This window comes from Salvia hispanica, chromosome 5 (genome assembly GCF_029641045.1).
Source record: "Salvia hispanica isolate PSC_SH4W2 chromosome 5, Shi_PSC_v1, whole genome shotgun sequence".
Classification (NCBI taxonomy): Eukaryota; Viridiplantae; Streptophyta; class Magnoliopsida; order Lamiales; family Lamiaceae; genus Salvia; species Salvia hispanica.
Window position 1 is genome coordinate 20,482,652 of NC_142696.1, and position 15,873 is coordinate 20,498,524.

General features: G+C 35.3%; 1 pseudogene; it reads right to left on the reverse strand.

Annotated features, from left to right (window-relative positions):
- Positions 1-2,794: 2,794 nt before the first annotated feature.
- Positions 2,795-3,490, reverse strand: LOC125209637 (secreted RxLR effector protein 161 pseudogene; annotated as a pseudogene).
- Positions 3,491-15,873: the final 12,383 nt, after the last annotated feature.

Consider the following 15,873-nt stretch of genomic DNA (forward strand, 5'->3'; position numbering starts at 1 on the left):
TCTCTCCGTCCCTATAAATTTGTCACTTATTTTCATTTCGTCCGTCCCTAAAAATTTGTAACCTTTCACTTTTACCATTTTTTATAGTGAACCTCCACATTCCAGTAACTCATTCTTACTCTTATGAAAAAATAAATACTCCCTCTTTTTAAAAATAGCAACTATTTTCATTTTGGGTCGTTCCTTAAAAATAAAAACTTCAAAATCTTTTTATTTTAGGACATGGACTCCACAATCCACTAACTCTACTTTCACTACTTTTTCTCTTCCTCCCTCTTACTTTACTCATTTCTCTTTTTTTCTCTCTTATTTTACCAATTTCTTCTCACTTACTTTAGCAATTGTGCATGAAAATCCGTGCCGTTTCAATGTTTCTAATTTTTTAATACTAAGGGAGTACATAAAAGTAGAACTCACATGCCACTGACTTTTTTAACTCACTTTCTATTACATTTCTTAAGACCTGTGCCGAGTCAAATGGTGACAACTTATGGGAGACGGGGGGGAGTAGTATGTTATGTGCTGTTAAAATTCAATATTTTTTATGAGTAAAATATTGATCAACACTAAATTTGCATGTTTTTAGGGTATAGTTTTGGCACGGTTTTAATATCTAACATGTGAAATATAAGTAGTTCAGAGCCTTTGTCCTAACTGCAAGGAGCTTAGGCATTATTGTATGAGGTGTCGAGTTCAAGCCCTTTTGACATTATTTGGAATTTTCTTCTTTATATAGGAGTTTATTAAAAAAAACATGAGTTTATTAAAGAAAAAAGCATGTGAAATATGAGTAATAAATAATTGTTTATATTATGTAACCTGGTATACTTAGACCAATACTTGAAAAGGTAAAGAAATGATCCAGGCCATGAAACAGAGCAACTGCGCATGAGACACAAGTCAGTGGTAGCCGAACCAGCAAGCGCCCATTGAGACACATCTAGCGGCCCGCTTTGAAATGCATGCACTGAGAAACAAACACGCATAGTGTCCGACTTAGTAAACTTTGTTCTTTTCTTAACTCAAATACCAAATCATTCAATATCAACAATAAAGTTTCATAATATCCAACAAGTTAATAAAAAATTCTAACCAAATAGAGTATGAACAAAAATAGTTCCAAATTCTAAAATTAAAATAATAGCAAATCAACAATGTCAACAACATGCAATACTCTTTGCTCATGCACTTCAATTCCTTCCAAGTTCAACAAATAGTAGAAATCAATAAATTTGTTGAAGCTTGCCACGATAATATTGCCGTACCTACAACTATCCAATGAAAATAGTGAGCAGCATATTGATTATTTATTGGCACTACCAAAAAGTGTTAGGTTTTCTTGTATTCATCTAATGAGCGCAGCGGAAATTGCATACAAGAATACAGATCTAGATTCATAATCATATTGCAAGTTGAGCATGTAAAACACAACGGAACTAAATCTTACTTATTGTGTTGTTTTCTTCTGCGATTGAATCCTGCAAGTTGAATCCACTACTATCGAGGTCCACGTGCAATCCAATCCGATGCAGGAACTATCCCGGTACAATTGCTCCGTAGAAGAATGCTAGGAATTCTCTCTACAAAGCTTTACGTATTTTCTCTCTAATGTTACGCTATTTCTCATGTCCCACAATGGAGAATAAATAACCATTATATAGATGAAGAGTCACTAGGGTTTCATGATTGTTGGGCTTATGAACTAATATAATTATAGCCCAACTATAATTAATTAATCCATATTAATCTAATTCTAGCCCATTTCCTTTCAATCTCCCACTTGGACTAGCATTAGATATAATACGCAGTTCCAACTTTCTACCCTTGAGCGGATCAAAATACACTTATAGTGTGACCCTTTAGGCCCTCATTATCGACGATGATCTAATCGAAGTCTGCACAAAACTCCTAGACTGCGTTGGCAGCGTAGCTCGATATATGAAGGACGTTTACGTGAATTCGGTAAACAAGCCTCTACATAAAGTTTATAGTAATATCCTTTCATTCACGAACCACCCGATTGAGCCTAAGATTTGCTATGTGTCATCCAAATAGCTCAATCACTTTATCTCATCTTTATTAAATGACCCATTAGATCATATTCAATTACTTTAATTGAATATATCTTTCGCATTGGCCAATGACTTAGTGGTCAAGTAATATAGAGAATTTGAGTGTTCTCTCGAAATTCTAATCGAGGAATGAATCTCAATCTTGGCTCAACTACCATTTTCATTTATCTTATGATATACCCAACACAGGTCCGTGTCTCAATCCTCCTTTGGGAGGCAAAGCGTTGGACAAGATCAAAGCACACCACTCAACAAACAAAATGTGTAATGACCTCAGATCCAAGGACTATTACATGCTTCATGCACTAATAAACTGTAGACACTTAACAAAACAGTTTAATAGTAGGGTATACCAATACTCTCCAAAGTATACCATGTGTCCATCACGAGTATCAAATATCTCATAGCTGTGAGAACAACTACATTCTCGAAGAATGTGATGCAAACCCCATGCTAACCTATAACATATCATCAATATCCCATTCTTGATGATCATTGGTTAGGGCTATTTTAGAATTATACTATATCATTAATGTCTCACCCCATTAACGACAGTCACAATTCAAGGGAACAAATATTTAGAATAAAGACAAACATTTAAACAATTATTCCAATAAGTGCACAAAACCCATAGAAAATAAAATTTTCATAGAATGTGATCAAGTAATAATGTCTCAATACAAAATGTTTCTAAGACATATAAAACTTCAACTCCCACTGATTCAAAGCCATCTACCAACATGCTTAACACCTAAGCTCTCAAAGTGCTTGTTGTGTTTTGCTATACATAACGGTTTAGTGAAAGGATCAGCTAAATTATCATCAGTGGGTACTCTTTCTAATTTTATGTCGCCTCTTTCAATTATTTCTCTGATCAGATGATATCTTCTAGGAACATGCTTGTTCCTGTTCGTAGCTCTGGGTTCTTTTGCTTGCGCAACAGCACCAGTGTTGTCACAGTACAAAGGTATTGCACTACTGGCACTCGGAACAACACCCAGTTCCTTAACGAACTCTAACAAAGCAACAGCTTCTTTGGCAGCTTCAGATGCAGCAATATACTCGGCTTCGGTGGTGGAATCGGCAGTTGTACCTTGTTTGGAACTATTCCAACTCACTGCTCCACCATTGAGGATAAAAACATATCCAGACTGAGACTTATAGTCGTCATGGTCTGTTTGGAAACTAGCATCAGTATACCCAGTAACTGATAACTCTGGTTGTCCACCATAGACTAAGAAATATTCTTTAGTCCTTCTAAGGTACTTAAGAATAGTCTTAACAGTTTTCCAATGTTCCTCACCGGGATTTTGCTGAAATCTGCCTGTCATGCTAAGCGCATAGGCCACATCTGGCCTAGTAGATATCATGGCATACATAATAGATCCTATAGCCGAAGCATATGGAATCCTCTTCATGTTGTCTCTTTCTTTGTCATTAGAAGGACAATCCTTCTTTGACAATACAATGCCATGTCCCATAGGAAGAAAACCTTTCTTAGAATTCTCCATTGAGAAGCGCCTTAACAACTTGTCTATGTATGTGGATTGTGATAATCCCAACATCCTATTTGGTCTATCTCGATAGATCTTAATTCCAAGGATATAGGAAGCATCACCCAGATCCTTCATCATAAAGGATCTAGACAACCACTCTTTCACGGATTGCATCATGGAACGATCGCTTCCCATAATCAAGATGTCATCAACATATATGATAAGGTATCGACGTTTCCATTTTCGCGTTTACTATAAACACATGGATCCTCTTTGCTTCTGACAAAACCAAACGATTTGATTGTTCTGTCAAAACAAATATTCCAACTCCTCGAAGCTTGCTTAAGTCCATAAATGGACTTCTTTAGCTTGCACACTGCATTCGGCCTTTCTTTCGATACAAAACCTTCAGGTTGTGTCATATAGACATCGCCTTCTAATTCTCCATTGAGAAATGCGGTTTTGACATCCATCTGCCAAATATCAAAATTGTAGTATGCAGCAATTGCAAGTAATATCCTAATGGACTTGATCTTAGCAACTGGCGAAAAGGTTTCATCATAGTCAATGCCTTCGCGCTGACTATAACCCTTTGCCACTAACCTAGCCTTGTAGGTTTGTACTTTGCCATCTGCATCTCTCTTCTTTTTGAAGATCCATTTGCAGCCTATAGGGTAAACCCCATCTGGCAAGTCAACTAGTTCCCAGACTAAGTTGAAGTACATCGAGTCCATTTCAGATATCAAGGCTTCTAGCCACTTATCTCGATCGGTGTCTGACACCGCCTCGGCATAGGTCTTAGACTCATCGTCATCTAAATCAACTTCATCATCTTGGTTCTCAATCATTAGATTCAGTCTCTCAGGTGGACGACGAGTCCTTCTAGGCCTATTGAGTTGGTTTTGCTCTGGTTCAAGCTGTTCATTCTGTATGTGAGAGGGTTCAGGAATATCCCCATGATCTTCTTGAGGTGGAGGTGTTGCAACTATTGCATCATCTTGTCTTTGATGCATCTCATTGTCTTGAGGTGGTCCTTCGAGAGTCTCTCTAAGGTCCTCTCTAAGAGTAATTTCCCCTCCCAATAGATCATCAAAAACTCCCACTGAGTTATTGTCCAATCCAGTGGATAATACCTCGTCCTCAATGTTATCTTGTGGTTCTTGAATTTCTTCAAGATCTACTATATTTTGACCTTGTTCCTTGGAGACGTAACTGTCTTCAAGAAACGTCACATTCCTAGATATTATCACCTTGTGATCTCCAGGGCAGTAGAATTCATATCCTTTAGTTTCTTTAGGATATCCCACAAAATAACATTTCTCACTTTTAGTTTCCAATTTATCAGTCATCATTTTCTTAACAAAAGCTGGACAACCCCAGGTCCGAATATGGTTAAGACTTGCTTTCTTGCCACACCATAACTCATATGGTGTTTTCTCAACTGATTTAGAGGGAACCCTATTTAGAATGTAAATAGCCGTTAGTAAGGCATGGCCCCATAGGAATAAAGGGAGACTGGCGAAGCTCATCATGGATCGAACCATATCTAATAATGTTCGATTTCTCCTTTCAGATACTCCATTCATTTGAGGTGTACCAGGAGGTGTCCAGTCTGACTGGATTCCATGTGACTTCAAGTAATCAAGAAATTCCCGGCTCAAGTATTCCCCTCTTCGATCTGATCGAAGAGTCTTGATACTTTTCCCAAGTTGTTTCTCAACTTCACACTTAAACTCTTTAAATTTCTCGAAGGCCTCAGATTTATGTTTCATAAGATACACATATCCATACCTTGATAAATCATCAGTAAAAGTTATGAAGTACGAATAACCACCTCTTGCTTGAGTTGGAAACGGTCCACACACATCTGTGTGAATTAACTCTAGCAAATCCTTAGCACGCACCCCTTTCCCAGAAAATGGTTTACTTGTCATTTTTCCTTTGAGACAAAATTCACAAGCTCCATATGATTCTAAATCAAATGAAGTGAGATAGTCTAACTTTCTCAATCTTGCTATTCTTTTCTCATTAATATGACCAAGTCTGCAATGCCATAGATAAGTTGCATTATTCGTATTACATAGCTTAGGTCTTTTGTTTTGCACATTGAGAATATTTCGTTTGTATTCAAGCATATATAATCCATTTTCAAGAGCAGCATTTCCATAAAACAATCCATTAAAAGAAAACGAGCATCTGCTGTTTGCAAAATGGAAGGAAAAATCTTCAATGTCTAACATCGGAATGGAAATAATATTCTTAGAAATAACTGGAACGAAATAACAATTGAACAATTCTAGTCTATGTCCTGAGGGAAGATCCAATCTGTAAGTCCCCACGCATTCGGCAGCAACTCTTGCTCCATTCCCAACACGCAAATCAACTTCCCCAGGCCTCACTTTCCTGCAGTCACTTAGACCCTGCACATTATTACAAATGTGTGAGCCACAAGCTGTATCTAATACCCAAGATTGTGATTTATTCATAGACATATTTATCTCAATGACAAACATACCTGAGCTCCCACTTTCTGCACCTTGTGCCTTGAATTTTGGGCAGTCTCTCTTCCAATGTCCCTTCTCATGACAGAAAAGACACTCATCCTTTGATGATTTCGACTTCTTCTTAGCCCCTCCATTCTTAGGCTTTAGAACAGCATCCTTAGATGCTTTCTTCTTCTGTTGCTGCTTATTCTTCCCTTTGGAAGACTTCGCAGAAGAGCTCACCATGAGCACAGATTTTACCTTAGTAGTGGAAGACTCATAAGTCTTAAGCATGTTGTGCAACTCTGGCAGCCCAACCTTCGTGTTGTTCATGTTGAAATTCACAATGAAATTCTCAAAACTACTAGGAAGAGACTGAAGAATTAGATTTGTTGAGACATTTGCGGGAAGCACCGTTCCAATCGATGCTAACCTCTCAATCAAACCAATCATTTTCAGCACATGCTCAGAAACCTTGCCTCCATCATGAAGCTTGCACTTGAAGAGATCGCGAAGTATCTCATACTCCATAGTTTGAGCTTGTGAAGCATACAAACTCTCCAAGTGTTTAACCATCTCATATGGAAGCATGTGCTCATGTTGTCTTTGAAGTTCCAAACTCATGGATGACAACATGATGCACTGAGCATCATTTGCATTTTCAACATGTTTCTCATGAGCAGCTGCGTCAAACGTAGCAAACTCAGAAGATTCCTTACTGGGAACGACACCAATTGGTTTGTCCAAGACATAATCAATTTTGTCATGCCTTAGCACCAAGCGCAAACAACGGAGCCAATCCGTGAAATTTGACCCAGTCAATTTGTGTGTTTCCATCAAACACTTGTAAGTCAAGTTTGACATTTTATCTGAACAGAAAAATATAATGAAAAGTAAATTAGAAAAGCATATAAAGATCACATTCGTATCTCTAATCAAACAAGGGTTTATTGTATTGATTAGCTCCCACTAATTTTAACATATATTATGTCCCCCAAACATAAAATACGAATTTATATCAAATATAAATTTTAGTGGTCCAAGATCCAAGTCCATATCATCGCAGCCCCTGCTTTGGCTGATCACTACAATAATATTACAAGGTAGGCCTCTAAGCCAATTGCAACAACTATTTTGCAATTCTTGGTTTATTAATCCAATTAATATGCATCCATAAACTATTTAGGTCGCTTTGGCTTTACTAAACAATTTAAGCAAGTCAACCCCATCACACGATGCCAACTATGCATCTATGAATGAGCCTAGACCTTGTGGATTTAGAGTAAACGCTTTGGCGTAAAACTCGTGGTCGAAAAGGGTAGGAACATCAAACAATTATGATGGACGATGCATTTGTTTCAAAAACAAGACTTATATTTTATGGGGAAAAGTGTGATACTAGTTATGTGAATATAATATCCAATATTAAATTTCAAACAATTACTGGGCGCCGCCTACCCAGACATAGTATAACACGGACTACAAATACTGGGCGCCGCCTACCCAGACATAGTATAACACGGACTACACATACTGGGCGCCGCCTACCCAGACAATAAAACGGTCTCTAACTACTATAGTTAAAATAAATAAGCATAAATCAAATAGCATGCTTATCACATAGGATATCAAATAATGCTCAATAAAATCAAATTTTATTCTCTAATTAAATGTGGACTATCCAATTATATCAATTCCAAACTAATATAATTGCATATTTTAATATTAGTTCTAAATTAATAAAACTATATTAAAATTTATTAATCTAATTAATAAATTATGTTTCTGTAATTCGTTTTATATAATTAATCTAATTAATTATACGTCTTTTGTCATTTCAATTAAAACTGCATCTGAAACAATTACTCATAAAATCATCTTGCTTGGAAATTTTTTGTAAACTTTGAATCAGATTTTAATACGGAAAATTTTTGAAACATAATAAAAGTTTCCTTCTGTCATAATCTAATTTTCTTTGGAAATATTCTGATAAACAATTGTTTTTCATAATTCCCTATCATGTTCGAAACATGTGGATACAAAGTTCAATCAATTAGTTTCAAAAGATTTCGAGAAAGATGAAATCTATTTACAAAACCCAAGCAATTTTCAACCTATACGTGTTCAAAACATGTAAGATTCCACAAAAGTTAAACGAAATCAAATTTCATTATGAAACCCTAAAATAAATTTCAGTTTCAAAAGATAAGTTTCAGACGGCTGATTTTCAGAAACAAAATAAGAAATCTAATTTCTCATTCCAACACAATTACGTAATTAATCCACAAGTAATTAGCAAATACAAAATTAATTATGAATCGAGCCCCGGGCTCTGATACCACTGTTAGGTTTTCTTGTATTCATCTAATGAGCGCAGCGGAAATTGCATACAAGAATACAGATCTAGATTCATAATCATATTGCAAGTTGAGCATGTAAAACACAACGGAACTAAATCTTACTTATTGTGTTGTTTTCTTCTGCGATTGAATCCTGCAAGTTGAATCCACTACTATCGAGGTCCACGTGCAATCCAATCCGATGCAGGAACTATCCCGGTACAATTGCTCCGTAGAAGAATGCTAGGAATTCTCTCTACAAAGCTTTACGTATTTTCTCTCTAATGTTACGCTATTTCTCATGTCCCACAATGGAGAATAAATAACCATTATATAGATGAAGAGTCACTAGGGTTTCATGATTGTTGAGCTTATGAACTAATATAATTATAGCCCAACTATAATTAATTAATCCATATTAATCTAATTCTAGCCCATTTCCTTTCAAAAAGAACAAATTAACCGATGAAATTTACCGGTGGATAACCGACCGAAGTTTCCGTCGGTAATGTACACGCCGATAATTTGTTTTTAGCTATGGCCAACGAAAATGTCGTCGATAATTTATCAATTCTGTTGGTAACAACGTTGTTTGTCGGTAATTGAACCCTTTTTTGTAGTGTGAATGATATTACCACACGGTCTGTCTGAACAATGTAGAGGTTGATCACAAATATTGCTGCAAAGAAGACAATCACAGTCCATGGCATTTTGAAGTGGTTATTCGTCAGATCTGCCATCCATGTTTTGGCACTGCAATCACAAATATTGCGGCAAGGAAGACAATCCTCATCTTGACCACACGTAAAAGGTCATTCTTTAATAATTTGTGTTGAGCTCATTCTTTCGTCATTTACTTCTTATGCCGATTTGTGTTGAGCTCTTTGAATGAATTTATTTGAATTGTGGATGTTGTTGAAAGTAACTAATTAATTCGTTTCGGCCATCTACAAGAGACTTGTTGAACAATTTCCAATTGGAGCCCGACCCATCCATCCTAAACCCACCAGGGAAGTGGACTGGGCTGAGCTTCTTACTATAAATTTAATATATGATATAATTATTTTAAATTTATATTAAACATATTTTTATTTCATGTTATATACCTTAATTTACAGTATATACCGAATTTTGGTATGCAGCGATATAGGAAATTTCATACCATTATCTTACCGAAATCTTTCGGAAATGTATCATACCTTACCGAAAATCACGGTATACTGAAAATTCGGCCCGGTATTTTTCGATACAATAAGACCGGTATTTCGGTATTTTTCTCGACCCTAGTTTGGTAGTCCGTCCTCGAGCCTTGGATGCACTACTACTTTATTCACAACAAAATTGAATATTAGAGAAAAAACCTCAAATTTAGATTCTGGTTTAATAGTGATTATAACAGATGAGAGAGATGAGATGGACCGATGGCCAAGGTAGTGACGGAGAACGCAAGTGGCAGGTTCAGAAATCAGGTGGCGGTGCAGGATGGGGAAGAGATACATCATTCGAGTGAGGGTTTATAACTGTGTATATATATCCGTGTGCGTATGTAAGTAAAAAACTTAAGTGTGCTAGGAATGAGTGTTATGTAGTGAATTTTAGATAGGTCGGAGTGGAGTGTGTTTAGAAATATGATATTTATTTTATTTTCATTTTTATTTTTCCTTTTCTTCGGTCTAAGTAGGACAACTTGTAAAACATTTGAAAATCAGACTCGTTAGTTCAAAATCTATAACAATTAACCAATTAGCAATTAAAAAAATGGAGTAGAAAAAGAGTTGAATATTTAAATCGGAGAAAGAAAAAAAGTGGTTTTGAATGTATTAATTGGAGAGAAAAAATTACCAAAAATAGAAATATTTTATCTTGGTTGAGATAGACTTAAAAAGAAAGTGTGTCATATCTTGCTTGGGACGAAGGGAGTAATTCTTTAAAAGATACATGATAAATTACAAAATGAGTATTTGATATTGTACCCATAATGAAAGTCATTTAATCCAAAATATAGTTTCATTTATATGATTATGCTATTTAAAAGATTTGATATTTTTAGAATTACACCAAATATTACATTAATGTTTATTAAAAATAGTAATATGGTCAAATTTATTTATAGAAATTAATTCTGAAAAAAATTATAAATAAATAATACTTCATCGTCCCACAATAAGAATCACACTTTGTCATTTTGGTCTGTCCTACACTAAGAGTCACACTTCATTTTTACCATAAATGGTAAATAAGTCTCATATTTCACTAACTCACTTCACTCACATTTTGATTTTACTATAAAACCAATATAAAAAAGTATGTCTCATATTGTGGGAGGGAGGGAGTAATATTCTAATTTTATTGCTATTAATACTATGAAAACTAACTTTTCTAACTCACTATTATTTACATTTCTTAAATACGTGCACACAATAAGAGTGACTCCTATTATGGGACGGAAGGAGGAATATTCTAATTTTATTGCTATTAATACTATGAAAACTAGAATAAATATAATTAAAACTATGTTAAGAATGGAAGATTATGAACTAGTCTAATTTTGGAAATATTTGAGTAACACATTATCCCTACTCATGATTTTATTTACAATTTATACTATTACAATCTAATTAAACATACTACATCTGTTGACGCTAAGTGAGACACTTTTTTTCCACGTGTTTCGGAAAATAATACTTCATCTGTCCCACAGTAGTAGTTTTCTCGGCACATGATTTTAAAAAAATTGTGTTAAGTGATTTAAGTAAAGGCAGAATAAAAATAAGAATGAAAAAAGATAGAGAGATGAAGAGTGAATAAAGTAAGAGAGAGTGAAGTAAGGGAGAAGAAATGTGTTGATTTTTTATAGAAAAGGAAATGACTCCACTATTATGGAATGTACCAAAATGGAAAAGTGACTCCACTACTGTGGAACGGAGGGAGTAATATATAGTTAAAGTTGAGAGAGAATCAAATAAGAGAGAAAAACAATATAGATGACACTTTTTATGATATTCTCTCGCTTACTTTACTCTCTCCACTTTAACTATTTATTAATATCATATTCTCAAACCTAGTGTAAAAAAAGGTGCATCACTGACCATGGAACGTAGAGTACTAATAATGTGGACTCCACTATCCATTAACATCACTTTCACTACTTATTCACTTCATCAGGGGCGGAGGAAGTATGATTTTTAGTTGCGGCTCATATTTGGTTCTAGGTCGGGTGACTCATGCCTAGGCTTGGTGTCTAATGATCCCGGGCCTGCCCCGTGCCTAGGTTTTTAGTTTCCGCATTTGACGCTTAAACAACACTTGACATATAATCAAAAATCTATATTACTCACAAAGAGACTTAGTGAAGCTTGGAGATTCGCTCTAGTAAATACTTTGTCGATTATGATGTCCAAATTAAATACCATAAACAAAAGAGTCAATGAAAGCAATTTCCATCTCTTATCTTGACTGAATTATTTTTGTTATTTAGTTATTTTATTTAAATTGTTTTAGTTATTTAAAATTCCAATATTTGAGATCATAACAATACCTATATAAAACTCATGGTATAGTTCTATATTCTATCATGAAATAAGCAAGTACTTTTTTAATTATTCAAGTAACTGAATTGTTTTTTTTTTAATAAGCATAGCTCATTTGAAGTACACAAAGAAAATCATTAATATTTCATAACTAATTGACCCATAATATCAAGAAATTATAAGAAAAAATTCTCAACAAGTTTTATTCAGATGATGTTTGATAAATCTAAACAAGAGCTGCTGGCAAGCCTCCAGTGTAATACTCCCTCCGTTCCATAGTAATGGAGGTGTTTCTTTTCGGCACAGAGATTAAGAAAAATTGTATTAGGTGAGTTAAGTATAGGGAGAATAAAGTGGAAAATGAAAAAGGTAGAGATATGAAGAGAGAATAAAGTAAGAGAGAGTAGAGTATGTGTGGAAAAATGTGTTGAATTTTAATAAAAAGGAAAATGACTCTATTACTATGGAACATACCAAAATCAAAAAATGACTCTATTACTATAGAACGGAGGGAGTAGTCCGTAGATACCAGTAAGACTTATTCTGAATTAGTTATGTGGGAAAAGAGTGAAAAGGGAAAAAAGAGAGTAGTCTGTAGTAGGAATGTCAATCTAGCCCGAAACCCGCGGGTTGACCCGAATAATCCGGTAAAATCATAGGGTTAGGGCCGGAAAATCGCAACCCAGATACAGAATATGGCTACACGGGCTGACCCGTTCGGGTCAGCGGGTTATGCGGGCTGGCCCGAGTGGGTTGCGGGTTAGCCCATGGGTTGAGCATTTAAAATAAAAATATAATTAAAATTTTTGTTTATATTTATATGAAGTATATATGGTAATTATAATATTAAAAACAGCGTTTATATGAAGTATATATGGTAATTACAATATTAAAAGCAACATTGATATGAAGTATATATGTTAATTATGTATTCTCTCTCAAATTGAAAGTTAGGGTCATATGGAATATAGATGTTATTGATATTTACTCATATTAAATGCCGCATTACGTCTTTCCTCTCGAAGAGAATGATCCGGTCGAAGCTTCAAAAGTTATTGATGTAGAAGAATGTCATTCAACTTCTAGAATTTATTTTTGACATACTACTATCTATACTAGTATTTTTTTTAACTACTTAGAATTTATTTTATGCGTATATAATTAAGAATGCCATTCAACTCCTTTTAAATGCATGATTTCCATTTAATTGTAGTCAGACTCACGTGTTCTACTAATTAACGATATGTTTATGTATTTTGTTTCAATTTTCAATTGTTATTATTTTATTTCTCTTGATCACTTTGATAATACTTTACTATTTGTGATAATCTGTAATTTTTTTTATAAGTTAGAATATTGGTTTATATAGAAAGTAACACATAAGATCACTTTTGGCCCGAATAGCCCGTGGGTTAGCTCGAAACCCGAAGATTTAGGGTTAGGGCCGAAAATTTATAGCCCGAAAAATTCATAACCCGAATAACCCACACCCAAATAGCCCGACAACCCGAGTGGGTTGGCCCGAACCCAAGCGGGTTAGCCCAATTGACATCCCTAGTCTGTAGGATTGCAAATACACTAAATAATTCCTTGTCGGCTATGCTAATGAGAAGTTAGGCCACCAGTTAAGCATGAACAATACTAATAAAAATTTAATATTAACATATTTTTGGTCAAGGATGTCTACAAAATTATCCAACTTTCAGCTTGAATCCATATAGCAAGCCAAAGAAAGAGTCTGAACTTGTGCTTTGCACTTAAAGATGATGCATCAAGATTGTGTTTCCAGTGCTAGAACAGGGCTGGGTTCACGGCCATGCACCCTCAGTCGGTGATGCACTTTTTATTAGCACTAAAAATACCTGCAAGTATACAAGGTATATCTAGTATAGCTAAAGGTCAGTACCGGAATATCGAACACGGGAAATATAATTGCTACTAGCTATTATGTACTAAGCGTCAAATACTATCTGAAGAAACAAGAGAATTTTGAATTTTTGAAAATAAAAACAATTAAAAGCAAGTAAACAACTAAGTGCAATTAAATCACAAAGATAAAGTATGAGAGATAAGAGAATTCTAGGGATGTGCGTTCACAGTTATGGTTTTACAAATTTCAACTACAATACCCTAGCACAGTTTATATTTCGATAAAACGAGTCACATAATTTATGCCCATGCGGTACAAGCGTAGATTACTAACACTAGGATTGTCAATCCTAGATCCGTAACTCCTAAAAGCTCCTAAGACCCTGGAAAAGTCCTCACTCTCAATTAACAATGCCGTTTTAAGGGAAGCTAATTGTAGTGTCTACTAAGTGGATCTAACTTGCCAACATCCTCTCACGATTATGTAGCAAGTTATATTAAATCTTCATCGAATGTGTCACTCAAGCATGAAGTATTACGGAACAACTTAGGGAAGAAACGAAGTCAAAACAAAACGGATATTAAATAGAAAACGGAATTGTATAAACCAATAAAAGTTACTAACACATCCAAAGAATTCTATGAATTTAGTTAAACATAATTGAATAAGCTAAAAACATAGATTGAAGTGAAGACAAAATGAACATAAGTGCTAAAGCAAATAAAACCAAAAGATTGAATCCTTGTAGCTCTTTGATGATCTCTTGCTTCTTGCTCCAACCCCTTGCACAATGAAGAACTCTCAAATTTATGCTATGGATTTAATTGGCATAAAGATGAAGGATTAGGGTTGGAGTAGGAGCTATGAAGGCTCCCCTTTTGGGGGCTATGAATTGGTGAATATTATGAATTAGATCATGAAAAGGATTTAAACTTGGTAAAAAGTATCCTCCAAGCAATAATAAAGATGGAATTTCCGTGTCCCATAGTAGAAGGAAAAGATTTGGCTTAGTCTTCTTTCCGTCTTTATATTTCCGTCTATACTGCATTTGACAGCTTTGCGCGACTTTGGTAGAACGGCCATGACTCTCTTCACAGAACTCCGATTGAGGTGATCTTGGTACCAACGCTTATCTTTCGAAGAAGAAGAGAATGACATGTAAAACGCCTTAATTAGACTTCAGGATCGCCGGAAAATTGAGTTTGAACACAACTGTTGTGCGCCTCGTTTTCTCAGCGGGCCGCTGGACAGCTCCAGAACGCTCTGGAATGGTTGCAGCGACCGCTGCATTGGGCGCAGCGGGCCGCTAGGTTGCGCTTCAGTTCCAGCTTCCGACTTTTCATGCTCTTTTTCAGCGCTATTTTGCACATTTCTCACAAAACACGTCAAAATACCAAAATTGATAAAATATGCAAATAATGAACATGTAATGCAACTTTGACACTCAAACATACCAAATAATGTCCTTAAAACAGTACAAAATCCAAGCGTATCAGTGGGTAGATGCATGTATGAGCAGCACTCCCGTGGTTGGAAGTGAAATCAAGCGTAATAATGTCGACAAGGTTAGAGGCCGATGAATCCACCTTGTAGGTTTGAGAGTTGTTCTTCTGAAGGTCATAGGTGAATTTAGTCAAGAGAAACATCTTCCCAGTTTGCAGCAGTCATCCCACCACCCTACCGTACTTGGGCGCACTGGACCTATCATACGCCACACTTTCATACAATACATTCCAAAGTTAAAGTAAGCCAAAGAAAGGGCAGGTGTTTTGGAGTTGTTGGAGAATCTTGTATGCCATCAAATTAAGTAGTGAGGCAATATTATCTTCATCCGAGGTCCTCAAAATTTTGACACCTTTTTTTCAACACTGTGAAAATGATATTTTGTATACAAATTTTATTTTTGTTACAACCTCAGTAGTTCAAAAACTATAACAACTAAACAATTAGCAATTAAATAATTTCAAAATACTTTTTAGAATGTCCAAAAAATATACTCCCTTCGTCCACAAATAATATAGCACAGTTACCATTTTTAGCCGTCCACAAAAAATAGAGCACATTCATTTATAGAAAGTTTTCA